This window comes from Eublepharis macularius, chromosome 7 (genome assembly GCF_028583425.1).
Source record: "Eublepharis macularius isolate TG4126 chromosome 7, MPM_Emac_v1.0, whole genome shotgun sequence".
NCBI lineage: Eukaryota > Metazoa > Chordata > Lepidosauria > Squamata > Eublepharidae > Eublepharis > Eublepharis macularius.
The window spans coordinates 36,540,525-36,555,957 of NC_072796.1; the positions used below are offsets into that span (position 1 = coordinate 36,540,525).

Sequence of the window (15,433 nt, forward strand, 5' to 3'; positions counted from 1 at the left end):
GAATTTCAGTCTTACGTTTTCCTTCTTTGGACTTATTTCTGAACAAATCTGTTTAGGATTTAGACATAACTAGCCATTCTTAAACTTCAATGCAGAATTGACTGCTGTTTTTACTTGCCTGTAATTTGCTTGTTTGTTTAGGCCGCTGTAAAGCTGGCTTGGCAATCTTGGTGAGATCCAATTTGTTTTTAAAGGCTCTCCCTTTAGATGTTTGTCCACCAATAGCTCAGGCCTTGTTACTATCATCATTTTTTATTAATTTAATAGTTAATGGATATTTACCCCCTTTTAATGATGAGATGGAACAAACAGCCAATTGGGAGAAACCTCCTGATTATATATTATCTGTAACCAAAAAGTGTCCAAATGCCCAGATTATGATTTTGGGAGATTTCAATTCTTGAATAGGAACTAATAATCAAAAGTGGATTACGCTTTGGGGCTTAGATGATGAAGAGTTTTTACCTTTACAGCCAAGTTTGCCTCGTCAATCTAAGGATATTTTACTTAACAAAGCCAGTTTAAGATTGGTTGAATTTTGTATTACACATGATGTTATAACAATTACTGGTCTCTCCCATTTTCCTGCAGCGAGTGAATTCACATTAATATCTTCATGAGGTAGCAGTGTGATAGATTACTGTATGTGCTCTCCACATTTATTATTGATTACTAACAATGTTGTTATAGAATCACATACTGAAAGTGATCACCTGTCTTTAGTATTGTTCCTATAACCAGACTTGGTGGAAAATGATATTTCATCCTCTTAGATTGAAAAAGCCCCTAACGATGTCTTGAGAAAGATAAGGTGGTCTACGTTACAAGAAAGAGATTTTTCTACTCTTTGATTCTGAAATGATGTGTAGGTTAAGACTGGCGATTATTAACTCAAATTCATATGAAGAAGTCCATGTTTGTTTAAAATATTTATATGACACCTTTTCAGGTACCAGCTCGAGGCAACTAATAAAATAAAACAAGATAAAATAATAAAAACATAACGTTGTTAAAATTAACAACTGTTAAAAATCATCCAATAAAACCTAGCAGATTAAAGAGCATAAAAGCACTGAAGAACAAAAGTCCACTGTCACACTTCTTAACAATACAGATGCCAAGTGAGTAGTTACTTGAAATGCTCCTGTATTCAAGTTCATCTTCTTCTACATGCCAATGCAACTGTACTGTAGATGTAAAACAAGAGGATGAATGTTTGAGAAAAAGGGAAGGGGAAACTCTGCTACCAAGTGAACAGGCATTGCTAGTTTCAGTCATGTCAGTCAAGGAACTGAAATTTAGGACTGATTGCCACTTTTTATCTAGAAAAGTCTCTTTGCTTATTTAAAATATTTATACCCTGCTTTTCTTCTTGGGGAAAAACAGGGCCCAAAGACAATTTTAAAAATTTAGGCCAAAAATAAAATAAAATGACAAAAAATATTAAAACTACACACATTGTTTTTATTATGATATTACAGATCTGATTTAAATGTAAGTTCTTCATCTAAACTGGGCTTTGAATTCATCTGACAGCCCATGACCTATGGATGCAGAACCAATGCACTCCACACCAGGAAGGCCAGAGCTAATAAGCACCCTGAGAAGATATTTCCATGAGATTTGCCTTTTTGCAGAGTCCATAAGCTTGTGTGGTATTATAGAAATATGGTAAGAATTAAGCCAGTGGTATTCAAACTATTGTTTTCAAAACAGAGGACAAAGATAATATACACCACACTGTATCATACATCACTTTCAGACCAGTAAAACAACTCCCTCCCCTTTTCCTCAAACTATTCTCTGCTTTCTTTTTCTTTTTTTTTAATCTGCAGAGGGGAATACTGCAGTAATATAGCATAAGCAAATGCCATTTCTGACTGCTAAATATTTGATTTGATTTTGATTTTGTTTATATCTGATGAATCTTCAAACTTATATTTGTATTGACGTGGCTGCATGGAGAATTCTAGTAGAAATGATCCTTAAAAAATTTAATCATTGTTATAAATAGTGTGCTTTGAGCCCATATGCAATTAGAAAAATATAATTCCCCCACTTAACTGATGCAATCCTGAGTCACGAAATTCATTTTATCCCAAAGATGGCATTCCAATACATGCAATTTACAATTACCTGATTCCTATCAATCGTTTGTCTGTTTGTTTGTTTGTTTGTTTGTTTGTTTGTCTGTTCCTTCCTTCCTTCCTTGCTTCATGTTATTTATAGTCTGCCTTTCTCTCTGAGACTCAAGGTGAATTCAATAAACAATAGGGCATTGATTACAGAAATTTGAAAACAAGCATATGTCTGAATACAGAACTCAAACAATGCTGAAACAAAACAAACAATTTGACATGACAATATTAAATAAAGTGGAAACTACCTAGCTGGAGCATACTTACAACAACAGACAGTACACAGTAGTATAGTTCACTGTTCCTATCCCTTTACCAAACTATCTCTCCGAGCCATTTCCTTCAGACACAGACCTGTTACTGTGTAGAAAAGTCCTCCTGAATAATTCAAGCCAGGACAGTGGTAGATTTCCTCACCTCTTCAAGCAGGCCACTCCATTAGGCGGGAACCACCACAGAAAATGTGTGTGTACAGGGCAGCTGTTGATTTTACCCATTTGCAAAATGTTACCTGCAGAAAGCCCTGTTTAGATGAGCAAAACTGCTGTGGCGGAACATAGGTAGAGAGGCAATCCTATAGATACAGGATCTATAGGAAGGGCTTTGTATGTCATAGTCAAAACTTTGAATTGAGCTGGGTAACTAAAGTAGTCAATGGGAATAATATGCATGCTCCACCTAGCTCCTGATAATACTCAAGCTGCAGCATTCTGCACCAATTGGAGTCTCCAAGTTGACTTTGAGGGGGGACCTATGTAGAGTGTATTGCAGTAGTCTAGCCTCAATGTTACCATGGCATGGATCCAGGTGGCCAAATCAGCAGAGTCAAGGTAAGGGGCCATCTTCCAGGCTAGACTGAGTTGGAAGACCTTTTTTGTAGCTGCATTAACTTGTTTCTCTAGCAGCAGTGCTGGATTCAGTATAACCCATAGGCTCTTAATGAAGTCTGTAAGGGTCAACAGAACCCCATCAAAAACAGGGAGCACACACGCCTTCAAGATCAGATTCTCTGCCTTCCCAGCTAGTATTAATTCTGCCTTATCTGGGTTCAGTTTCAATTTGTTTGCCTTCAGCTATTTGATCACAGTTGTGAGGCAGGGGATTTGGAGATAGAGATATAGAGCTGGGTGTTAACCACATATTGATAACATCCAGTTCCATAGCTACAAATGATTTCTCTTAAAGGCATTACATAGAGCTTGAATATCATAGGGGGTAAGATTGTGCCCTGGGGAACCCTGCAAGATAATTCTCACTCTGAAGATAGCTGGTTTCCAACAGCAACCCTTTGAGTCTGTTGCATGAGGAACAATTTAAACTAGTCCATGCATATCCCGATACCTACTTCTGCCTCTAATGGCCTCAACAAAATGGCATGATCTACAGCAGGGCTTTTTTTCTGGGAAAAGAGGTGGTGGAACTCAGTGGTAGAACTCAAGACTGCACAATGACATCACTTTGGGACAGCTGGAACAAGGGGGGAGTTTTTTAAAGTTTAAATTGCCCTTGGCGAAAATGGTCACATGGCCAGTGGCCCCGCCCCCTGATCTTCAGACAGAGGGGAGTTTAGATTGCCCGCTGCATGGCACCGCACGGAGGGCAATCTAAACTCCCCTCTGTCTGGAGATCAGGGGGCGGGGCCATCGGCCATGTGACCATTTTTAAGAGGTGCTGGAACTCCATTCCACCACGTTCCTGCTGAAAAAAGCCCTGATCTACAGTATCAAAGGCTGCAGACAGATCCAGGAGAAGCAACAAAGAAGCAATGAAGCATGGCCTTTGTATATATTCAGATACAGGCCATCAACTAGAACTGTCTTCGTCATATAACCCAGAACTGGGTCATATAACCTAGAACTGGCTTCGTCATATAACCCAGCCTGAAAACAGACTGAAAAGGGTCCACAGCACAAGAGTTATTGAAGAAGACCAGTTGTTGGTCTTCCACTGCTCTCTTCATCATGTTGCCCAGAAAGGGACACTGTGTGATAGCTCATCATACCATTTCAGTCTAGGGATTTTTTTAAAGTAGTGAGCAGATAACTACCTCTTTGAGTGGCTGAGGGAAAGTGCCTTGAGTTAGTGACTCATTAATGATTGATACCAAAGACTCATGCATGTGGTCTTTACATGATTTTAGGAGCCAAGATGGGTGAGGATCCAGTGGACGAGTAGCAGCCTTCACGGACACCAGGATCCTGTCAATATTCATCACTGGGTGGTCATGAACCAGTTGATGCAACAGCTGCAGACAAATGACGCTTCTAATGGGATCTGTAACATGCTCTGTCAGATTCAGCATGTTTTCCACCAGTATCTTTCTAGATGTCTTCCAGCTCTCTTTAGGCCTATTTAGGATGATTTCTGCCCCAAGGGTGGAAGAGGCTGTTGAAGAGCAATCTGGTCAATGGCTTCAAGAAACTTCATATGCCAAGCTCCTGCCACAGCCTCAACTGAGAACGCGTTTGGAAAAATACAAAAATTCTCCAGAGCATTTCAGAACCCTGAAAGGTCCCTGAGACTCTGTAGGCTGACCATTTTAATGCCCCCCTTTTTTTCAGGGAGTCAGGGGCATGTTCACCTTTGCCTTCAGGAGATAATGGTCCATGGTACAAGCTGAATGCCCAGTCCTGACAGAAGACTTCCCTTTAAAGTCTCAATGCAAAAGATTAAGTCCAAGGTGTGGCCTTTTTCATGTGTGGGGTCTGTCACTATTTGAGAGAGGCCGAGGGCTGCCAAAGAAGCTATAAAATCCTGAGATGGTCCTGACAAAGAGCTTTGCTTCTTCCTCTACCCCCACCACCAATATGGCTCAGCTGAACTATTAGTCTTTCCCATGCTGACCCATTCATCTGTAACCTCTAGGCTTGATTACTTTCAACATGTTCTGTGTGGGGTTGTCCTTGAAAAAAGCTCAGAAGCTTTAACTAGTGTAAAATACAGCCACTAGTTACTTATGGATGTGTATCACTTTGTACATGTTTCACCGATCTGGTTACCTAGATCTTTCTTGGTTCAAGTCAAGAGGCTAGTTCTCTGCATTAAGATCGTCATGACATGTGGCCCACATGTCTGAAGGACCTCTTCTCACAGTAGAGAACCCATATGCTGACTTCATGTCTGCAGCTCATTCCCGAGCCACTTCTGTTGCTTGCCCATGTGAGGAGCAAGGCTAGAAATGAAAATGTCTAAAATCCAGACCTTCTGTACCCTCTGCAGTGGAGTTCCAGATAGATATCCCCTGGGAAGTTAGTAGAAGATAAAATATGAGAGCTCCCCCTCCCTAACGCCTGTCCCTTGTTTTGGTTATTTTCTGTACACAGCAGAAATTCACCTAAAATGGCACTCTCCCATAACTCAAATATGCTCTCCCAGAATATAACATTCTTTATTTTTCACAAAGCTTGTCCAACGACTGCTGTTTCAGGTGGCTAAAAAATATGTGCCGGGTTTGTACTTTGAGTGTTTAAGAAGCTTAAAACCGTAAAACATATAATGCAGCTTGAACTTTTTAGTGTTATTTTATCAGCAGAAAAGCAAAGTCTTTGAGGTTCAGCCTTTGTCAGAATGTAAATTCCAGCTTGTAATACTCAAGCTGTATGTTTCAGGAAATCAGTATTAACCTATTAGCATGCCGTTTTCCTTGGAGAAGAGCCATCTTCACACAGAGCCTGTATTCCTTGCTGCAAACCTTCCTGTCACTGTTCCGTGTCCACGACCCAGCCTAAGGCAGCCTTTGACGGCTCTTGAGCCATTTCCTGCATTCTGCTCAAGCACTAATTGAAAATTTGGGTGGCCTTGCTTATTTATTTTCATGGAATGTAGTAGGTTATATTTTCATGGCACTTTCTCAGCGGTGCAACGTTTCAATTTCAAAATCACTGCCGCATGAGGGAAAGTGCGGTCGCGCACGCCCATACACAAAAGGAGACAGCATACCTTGGATTAATCTTTACCCTCATTTTTATACTAGTACAGTGTGGGGGGCGGGGCGGATATGCATTTGGTGTTGCTTTCATCTTGCAGGATTACAGTCGTTTAAATGAGCGTGAAGGCACATCATTTCCCATGGCATGCACATACACTTTCCATGTTTGCCTCTGGTAAACAGATTTCGCGCAGTTTTGTATTGTTCCAGCAATCATTTGATGAGAGACAATGACTGGGAAGAATAAATGCTTTTGCAAACCAAGAACAATAATGCCTCTGCTACACCATGTTCAGCTCTCTTTTAAACTATTGCCTGACTTCAGTCTTAAAGCTTGTATGATGAGAATCCTCTCAAGCTTTTCTTTACCCATTCTTTTAACTAAGGATTTTAAATTTTTAAATTTACTTATGTAGGGTTGCCAAGCACCAAGTGGAGCCTGGAGATCTCCCAAAATTACAACTGATCTTCAAACTACACAGATCAGTTCCCCTGTAGAAAATGGCTGCTTTGGGGAGTGGACTGTATGGCATTATACTGCAATAAACTCCTCCCCTCCCCAAACCTCACCACCCCCAGCCTCTACCCCCAAATCTCCAGGAATTTCCCAGACCAGGGTTGGCAATGCTAGTTTTATGGTCTGCTGTCAGTCTGAGGAATGTTTTATCAATATCATAGACAGCTGCATATGTACTACACTCCTTTTATGCTCCAGCATGTTTTAATTGCCCCATTTTATGGGCCTAAATAACATTCAACAGTTTCACATCTCCCCTCAAATAATATCTAATCTTTCTCTCTCTGTCTTCCTTTATATAGTTGGGCAATCATCCTGGTTGTGAACTGTGTGGCCTCTTCAATTGCTAAAGGCATGTAATGCCACACAAAAGCCTGGTATGAAACCACTGCTACTGTATATTTTGGGGAACCAAGTTTGCAAATCCTTCTTTAAAAAACCTTTTACTTAATTTTATTATGGAGTTATAACATTCTGTGCTATTTAATCACATCCTCTCTTATTTTCATGTTGAATAATTTTGTCATTTTTAGTGGTTTTTCATTAATATTTAAGCTCAAATGGACTGTTAATGTCATTTAATCAAACTATTAGTTAAATGATTTATTTGTTTTGTTTTGTGTGCAAAGCATGATTTAAAATTTAAAGAATCTATAGAAAGCAACCTGTTCTACAAACAGCTATTTCTATGCAATAATTTAATAGACCGAATACAAATATGCCTCCCTTTCGTTATTATAATGCCAATACTTTCCCTTTCCCCCCTTTTAAACATGCCAGCACTTGTATATGTGATTGCATTGATTTCCACAGATTCCCCCCTTGAGAGAGCCCCCCAAAAGGTATTGGTACTCAGTAAAGGTAAAGGTAGTCCTCCTGTGCAAGCACCAAGTCATTTCTAACCCATGGGGGGACGTTGCATTGACAGACTTTTTGTTACGGGGTGGTTTGCCATTGCTTTCCCCAGTCATCTACACTTTACCCCCAGGAAACTGGGTACTCATTTTACTGACCTCAAAAGCATGGAAGGCTGAGTCAACCTTGAGCCGGCTATCTGAACCCAGCTTCCGCCAGGATTGAACTCAGGTAGTAAGTAGAGATGGGCATGAACCGCTATACGAACTAAAAAAACCCCCACAAACAGCCTAATCTGCTGTTCGCGAACAAGCTGTTTGCGAGGCCCCATTCTAAACGAACAGGTGGTTGTTGCAAGCCCCGTTCATTGCTGTTCGTCAAGCCAGACAGTCTGGCACCTGCAATCAATTCCCATGTCAACTCAGGCAGGGATTGTCTGAACTCTGTCTGAATTCCTGCTGTTGCCCTGGAAACCCCAATCTAAGCCCAATTTAGCTTGATAGGCAGGTCTTCCTTCCAAGTGTGGAGCTCCAAATTTGTTTCAAAAGGAAAAGACCAGGGGGGAGTGGGGCTCCCAGCTCTGGCTTTCAGGGAGAGACAGCTGCTGTTAGAGAGACAGGGTGAGTGCATTGGAGTTTGAATTTTCTTTGTGTGTGGTGGGATAGGGATCTGCCCCTTCAGGTTCCAGGGTTGCTGCCAGGCTCTGGGGCCAAACTATTATTTATTATTGGTACCTTTCCCGCTGCCTGTTCAGGTAGGGTTTCTTGGAGTGGTGTGGTAGGGATCTACCCCTTCAAGTTCCAGGCTGCTGCCAGGCTCTGGGACCAAGCTATTATTTATTATTGGTACATTTCCTGCTGCCTGCTCAGGTAGGGTTTCTGGGAGTGGTGCAGTAGAGATCTTGATGGCTGGAGGAGAGCCTGCTGGCCCCCACGAACAACAAACATGTTTGTGAACAGGAACATGTTCGTCAATGTTCGTTGTTCATTGGTTGTTGGGGGTTTTCCGGGCTGTATTGCCGTGGTCTTGGCATTGTAGTTCCTGACGTTTCGCCAGCAGCTGTGGCTGGCATCTTCAGAGGTGTAGCACCAAAAGACAGAGATCTCTCAGTGTGGACACTGAGAGATCTCTGTCTTTTGGTGCTACACCTCTGAAGATGCCAGCCACAGCTGCTGGCGAAACGTCAGGAACTACAATGCCAAGACCACGGCAATACAGCCCGGAAAACCCCCAACAACCATCGTTCTCCGGCCGTGAAAGCCTTCGACAATACTTCGTTGTTCATTGTTCGTGGATGGCAACGAACAACAAACACCATGTTCGGGTTTTTTTTTTCTGTTCGTGCCCACTTCTAGTCGTGAGCAGAGCTTGGGCTGCAGTACTGCAGCTTACCACTCTGTATCACAGGGCTCTCTTCTGGTACTCAGCACACCACCACAAAGGAAGGAAGGAAGGAAGGAAGGAAGGAAGGCCCTGTGGGGCCTGGCTTTCCTGTGTGGCTGGCAGGCTGATGGGTCAGCTGTGGAACTGTGTTCTGAGGTGAAAATTAGGCACTCCCTGTCTTTTTGCCTGTTGTTTTCCCCAAGCAACCTACTACCACTCACATTGTAATTTGCCCCACAGGGGGGAAATATACATTTGTATCCCTGGAAAAGCATTGATGATGAGGGAAACAGTCTGTAGAGTGTTCCTTTCCCATCCAGAGCAAGGATGCACATGTGCCCACATGAAGTAGGAAATGGAGGGACAGATGGGAAAGGGTACTGGTGCTGTTTTCTCATCCAGAGCAAAGGTCTGTGGGTGTGGGCCTCCCTCTCCTTTACACAAAAAGAAATAGAAGCTGCTGTGGTGGCTTTAAAGAAAGTGATTACAACTGCACTGAAAGCTTTAGTACCAGAAAAGTTTTAAATATAAGCAGGGCTTTTTTTCAGCTGGAACGCAGTGGAACCGAGTTCCGGCACCTCTTGCCCCAGGTGCCACAAAAATGGGAAGCACAAATACTGGATGGGGGATACACTTCTGGGCAGTAGTATATGTGAAAGAGATCTTGCGGTAAGAGTGGACTGTAAACTAAATATGAGCAGTCAGTGTGATGTGGTGGCAAAAAAGGCCAATTCAATCCTGGGTTGTATCAAAGAGGACATAGCGTCGAAATCGCAGGTCATAGCCCCTCTCTATACTGCCTTGGTCAGGCTGCACCTGGAGTATGGTGTGCAGTTCTGGAGGCCTCACTTCAAAAAGGATGTGGACAAAATTGAGAGGGTGCAGAGGAGAGCGACGAGGATGATCAGAGGTCAGGAGACTGAGCCCTACGAGGAAAGGCTGAGGGCTTTGGGAATGTTTAGTTTGGAGAAGAGGAGATTGAGGGGGGACATTATTGCTCTAAGTATTTGAAAGGCTGTCATTTGGAGGAGGGCAGGGAGCTGTTCCAGTTGGCAGCAGAGGGTAGGACCCGAAACAATGGGCTAAAACTACATGCACAAAGGTACCGGCTGGATATTAGGAAGAACTTTTTCACGATCAGAGTAGTTCAAAAGTGGAATCAGCTGCCTAGGGAAGTGGTGAGCTCCCTTTCACTGACAGTTTTCAAGAAGAGGCTGGATGAATACTTGTCAGATGCTTTAGGCCTTAGGTTGGACTAGATGGTCTGTATGGCCCCTTCCAACTTTATGATTCTATGATCCTACTGGGTTGTTCCTATGTCGTTTAATACCCCCCCCCACGCACACACACATAAGGTAGATGTAAGTCCAAAGTGCATGAAAATATTGTTTCAAAGAATCCCTGTGTTTCTCCTTCATTTCCCTCTTGAGAGTTCCACCACCTCTTTTCCCAGAAAAAAAAGCCCTGAATATAAACATCTGCAAAATATAACCATATGCAGAGTGCATTCTCTTTGACACTGAGCATAGCAACTGCAGATCACAGTAAATGCCTTAGTAGGATAAAATTTAGAGTTGCCAATCAACCTCCAGGTGGGGCCTGCAGTCCTCCTGGAATTACAGCTGATCTTCAGACAGCACAGATCAGTTTCCCTGGAGGAAACAGAAGGGTCAGAGGAGAGACTGTAAGGCATCACATCACTGCAGAGTTCCCCACCTCAAACACACACACCCCGCCCAAGTTTTGCCCCCAAATGTCTAGGAATTTTCCAACCAGGAGTTGGCACCCCTGACTACCTCTCATCTTAGAAATGAAGCTGGGAGTATAACACTGGTGCGGTGTGAAAACAGGCATTGGGGCAGCCAGGGAGAGAGCAGAGGACAGGAAAATGTAGACGCCCAGCTCCGTTGCTCTGGATGCGATAGGAGATGGGGAAGAGATCGATTCGTGCTGGAATCGGTTCTGTGGACTGGTTGACTAACATGAAAGAGGGCGGGAGCTGGAGCATAGAGGTAGACGAAGGCAAGCATCATGCCTAATCTATACTTCCAGTTTCTGTTTGAAGTGCTCCATAAGAGGGGCTCTCAGAGGCTAGAGCGAGAGGCGCTTGTTTGCCAGAGGGCGTTGCCCCGCTCTTTCAATCAGCAACCAGACTTGTTATAGCAACGTCAAAGAGCAAACCTCTTTAGAGTCGAGCGACAAAGCCGGATACATTCGCCTTCTGAGCCGGTGAGTGAGAGAGTGGTTGACTCTTACCCCTGACTCCGGCCCCCTCCCTTCGTTAACGGCGTCTGCGCGAGCCTGGTGTTTCCTAACGAATCTTCGGGGGGGGGGGCGTTCTCAGGTACATTGAACAGCTTTGCGTCGCCGCCCCACTGCTTTTTCTGCCATCCCTTCCTTGGTTTACAGTGCAGTCCCTATGCAGAGTTACTCCAGTCAAATCCATTGAAATCAGTTCTGATTCAGAACTTCTGTAGCTCCTCCTTAAGGCATATTGTGAGGGAGGTGAGTGAATGGGACTGGGAGAGTTGGCCTTCCCAGGTCTCGTCTGTCCAAAGCGCCCTTTAAAGCACAAAGATAAGGTTTAAAAAAACAAACAAAAAAAACCCCAAGATGGTGAGCGTAGGTAGGGAGACTTCGTTGTATTTGCTTTCTGCTGTGTGAGCTCAGCAAATTCCTTAGATGCTGAAGGTAACGTCTAATTATAGGACTAGTTTTGTGGGAGGAAATCCACCCATTCGTCCCTGTGCTGTTGAGAGGCAAAGGAACACGGCCTCTTTATACCTCTAATAGTGCCCCCCCCCCCCCCAAAAAAACCTCAGATCCTGCATGTGGAAAGTTAGCATATCCAGGAACAGAATTTCAGCCAGTCTTTTTTCTCCCGAGGGGTTAGCTTTCTTCATGCAGGCTCTTTTTCTGTTGATGCCTATATTGAGTTGTAAAGCAACCTTTTCAGTGCCTGAGGGGGAATGTCTTCCTATGATGCACATAATGCTGCCTCTTATTGAGGTGCTGCTGGTCAATGGCAAAGCCTGCACTCCCCGAGAAGGAGCATGGGGGTCCTGCTGGATCCTGGCCTACAGCTGCAGGCCCAGCTCCCCTCTGTGGCATACATGTGGTGCCTTTTCAGTTTGGGCTGACAGGTCAGTGATAGCGGCTGTTCCTCAAAATGTGTAATTCCTAAAGTGTGTGATCTGCCCATGATGATCCATGCTGTAATGGAGGGAGCGGGGCTGCCTTTGGAAATGGTCCAGAAACTTCAGCTCGTCTGAAATGCAGCAGCCAGTCTGTTGTCAAGGGCACGATATAGGCATTGTGTCAGCCTGAAAGATCTGCACCGGCTGCCCGTTTGATTCTAGGCACAATTCAAATGCTGGTTCTTCTGTGAAGCTCTAAATGGCTTAGGGCCAGGGCATCTGCAGGACTGCCTCCTCCTATATTGTCCAACTTGCCAGTTAAGAGCTGCTTCACAAGCCCTGCTCTCCATACTTCAGAAGTGAGGTGGGTGGCAACCAAAGACAGGGCTTTTTCCGTTGTGGCCGGTCACTTATGGCATGCCTTTCTCTTTGAGCCTCTCCTGGAGCCAGGGTTGCTTTCCTTGGTCCCACACCAAAACGTTTTTGTTCAACCAGGCTTTTAAAAAAGGGCTCAATCTTTTAACGCCGTTTTAGACTGGAAACTTATTTTAAGCTGCCAATGGTCTGTTTTTAGGCCGAATTTTAATTAATAAATGTTTTTGTTTTTATTTGGTGAACCACCTCAGGCAGGAGAAGCAGCATAATTTTTTCTAAATAAATAAATAATACTGAGTCAGACCATGGTCTGTCAGTGGCAGTATTGCCTCTTGCAGCCTCTTTTCTGGGTCTCAGTCAGCACCCTTTCACACGCTTTGCCTACTAGCAGATTCTTTTAACTGGAAATGATGGGGAGAGAAGCTGAGAACTTTTGTGTGCAAAGATGCAGAGGAGTTAGCCATGTTAGTCTGTAGTAGCAAAATCAAAAAGAGTCCAGTAGCACCTTTAAGACTAACCAACTTTATTGTAGCATAAGCTTTCGAGAATCACAGTTCTCTTTGTCAGATGCATCTGACAAAGAGAACTGTGATTCTCGAAAGCTTATGCTACAATAAAGTTGGTTAGTCTTAAAGGTGCTACTGGACTCTTTTTGATTTTGTGCGCAAAGCAGGTGCTCTACCACTGAGCCATGGCTCCTCCTGCCTCCCCCCTCTTTAGAGGATTTCTAGAGTTTGCTGATTTTAAAGTGTGGAGTGGGAGCATTAAGAGAAAATCTGGTGTCCTTGTCCTCTTTTCTGAATAAATTAGGTTGACCATAAGTACCAAGGGAGGATATGCACATAAAGGAAGGCAAGGAAGTTTGGGTGCAGATGAGGGGGGAAAGTAGAATTTGGTGTAAGAAATAGTTATTTTGACAGATGTATAAATCTGAAAACCTGATGTATAAATCTGATAACTCTTCCCAATTGCTGTAGACTGTAAGAAAGTAAGACTTGGGCAGACAAAAGCAAAAACATTTTTTTAAGACTGGAGGTGGGGGAATATAGGAGAGTGATATAAGGTAGGCAATGATCAATGCAGAAGAATAAAAACAGAGAGAGAGGAAGTAAATGATGAAAGGTGGAAACATTAGACCTGTAAATAGATGGAAGAAATAAGACTGTGCCAGAAAACCACAGATAAGATTAAGAGCCCAACAGATATTAGCCAACCAAAAATAAGTGCTGAATGATCAGATAAAAAACCTGAGAACACCTGCCAGTAAATTAGGAAATTTATAGAACTAAGTCAATGAAAGAAAAAAAAATTAAATGGGAAGAAACTGACAGGTAATTACAAAAATATAAAGGCGCATACCACTTCAAAGGCAGGAACATGGAAAGGCAGTGAAAAGGAAGCAAAATTCAGTGTTTAGATTTATTGTCTATTAATAACTGTCCAAAATAGCATGGCAAAGGTGTGTGCAAAAAGAAATTGGAGGAAAAACAAGCATAATTTTACTCTATTTAAAATAACATGTCTAAAATAGACTAATAAAACATTGTGTTGTCACATACAGAATACTAGATAAAGTTCATACAATGAAGAGAAGTGTTAGGAAGCAGTGCAGATACATAGCAAAAAGATAGGGGAGATACCCAAGAGCAAATTTTAAGAGAATGCTTACTACAGGCAATGGTGGTGGAGTGCAGTCAAGTAATAGCTGACTTATGGCTACCCCTAGTGGGGTTTTCATGGCATTAGACTAACAGAGGTGGTTTGCCATGAAGGCAATGTTGGGGGGGGGGGGGATTGTGTTCAGTTTTAGTTGTTGGATATTAATAGACCAAGGAGCTGAGTCTTGGCTGTATTGTGCTCGAAATTATAATTCTTTGCAAATGCAATTACTAAGCTTTAAAGATGTCCAAAGATGTCACAGTTAAGTTCAAGCTCTTAAGTTTTGGTCTAATGAAGTGTTCCTTTGGGCAGAATGGAACGCAATGTCTTGACTCCCTTCTCCCAATGCAGCCCCAAAGGTTGTCTAAAATGCTGGTTCTCTAGGCAGTGAGAAAGTCATGCTCTACAGATGGAAATCCTTCAGTTTGTGGAAATGGTCTGTTGGATCTGAGCTCCAGTACTTGATAAAGCAATTGGCATAGCTGAAAGTTAAAGGTGATGGTTGAAATTAAAGGAACTGTTTTTGATTGGTAGGTATAGAAAAAAAATGTGTGCATGGGGTGGTATAACAAAAAAGTAGGAGCAAAATATACCAATCATGACACTTTTTGTGGCTCTACAGCCATTTGTATAGAATGCCATTAGTAGACATAATAACATTTCATAGAATAAGCAAAGAAATAAAATTAGTATTCCAAGTAATTAACAGTCTAAATTTTGACAATAGGAGTGATAACTGAAAGAGTAGAGAGAAGAAAAGAGAGGTAAAGACAACAAAAAGATGAATATAAGACAGTATCAAGTGAAGAGAGCCCCATGCCACTTGTATTTGCCACATGACCATATGTTTGTTAATGGTTTTCATACTTTCCATATTCTAGGAATGATTTTTACATTAACTTGTCTGTCAAGGAAGTCCCAACTACCTGCTTGGAAACTCCTGCTTATTGTATAGGATTTGTGATGTGTTGTAATACATGTATTTGGTTCATGTGGGTTACTCACTAGTCAAGCACATACAAATGGAAAATGTCCCCTAGAATAAATTTGGTATTCTTTTGTGGTTGTACATTGCAGTGGACTCTCAGTAGTAGTGAACAAGTTGTCTTTCAAGAACGCTTGTCCTCTGTTGCTGGTCTTCAGATTGAGAGATCCTGGATATGCTTCCAATGAATTTCAGAGATTCTTTGGAGAACAGTTTGCAAACCACTGATTTAATAATCTACCCAGGCTAGTGCAGATTGGTGGCTCAATTGTGTCCCAGTTTTGCATGCCTTCCACATGTATGAGAAAATGGCTTGGTGGATATAGTCAACAGAATAAATGAATCATTTGTGCTATCATTTTGCTGCAATTTACTAGTTCATTGATTTTGGTTTGTGATGTCAGAATTGTCTTAACTTCTGCTTCCAGCCACATTAAAAAGACAGAAAATGTGAAC

The 15,433-nt window shown here is 42.5% G+C and overlaps 1 protein-coding gene across 1 annotated transcript in view; it reads left to right on the top strand.

Annotated features, from left to right (window-relative positions):
* Nucleotides 1-11,017: 11,017 nt before the first annotated feature.
* EXOC2 (exocyst complex component 2) overlaps nt 11,018-15,433 on the top strand; it is a 146,050-nt gene continuing 141,634 nt past the window's right edge. The window contains exon 1 of the mRNA XM_054985162.1: nt 11,018-11,050. The gene's annotated coding sequence lies outside the window, so the exon portion shown is untranslated. The remainder of the gene's footprint in view (nt 11,051-15,433) is intronic.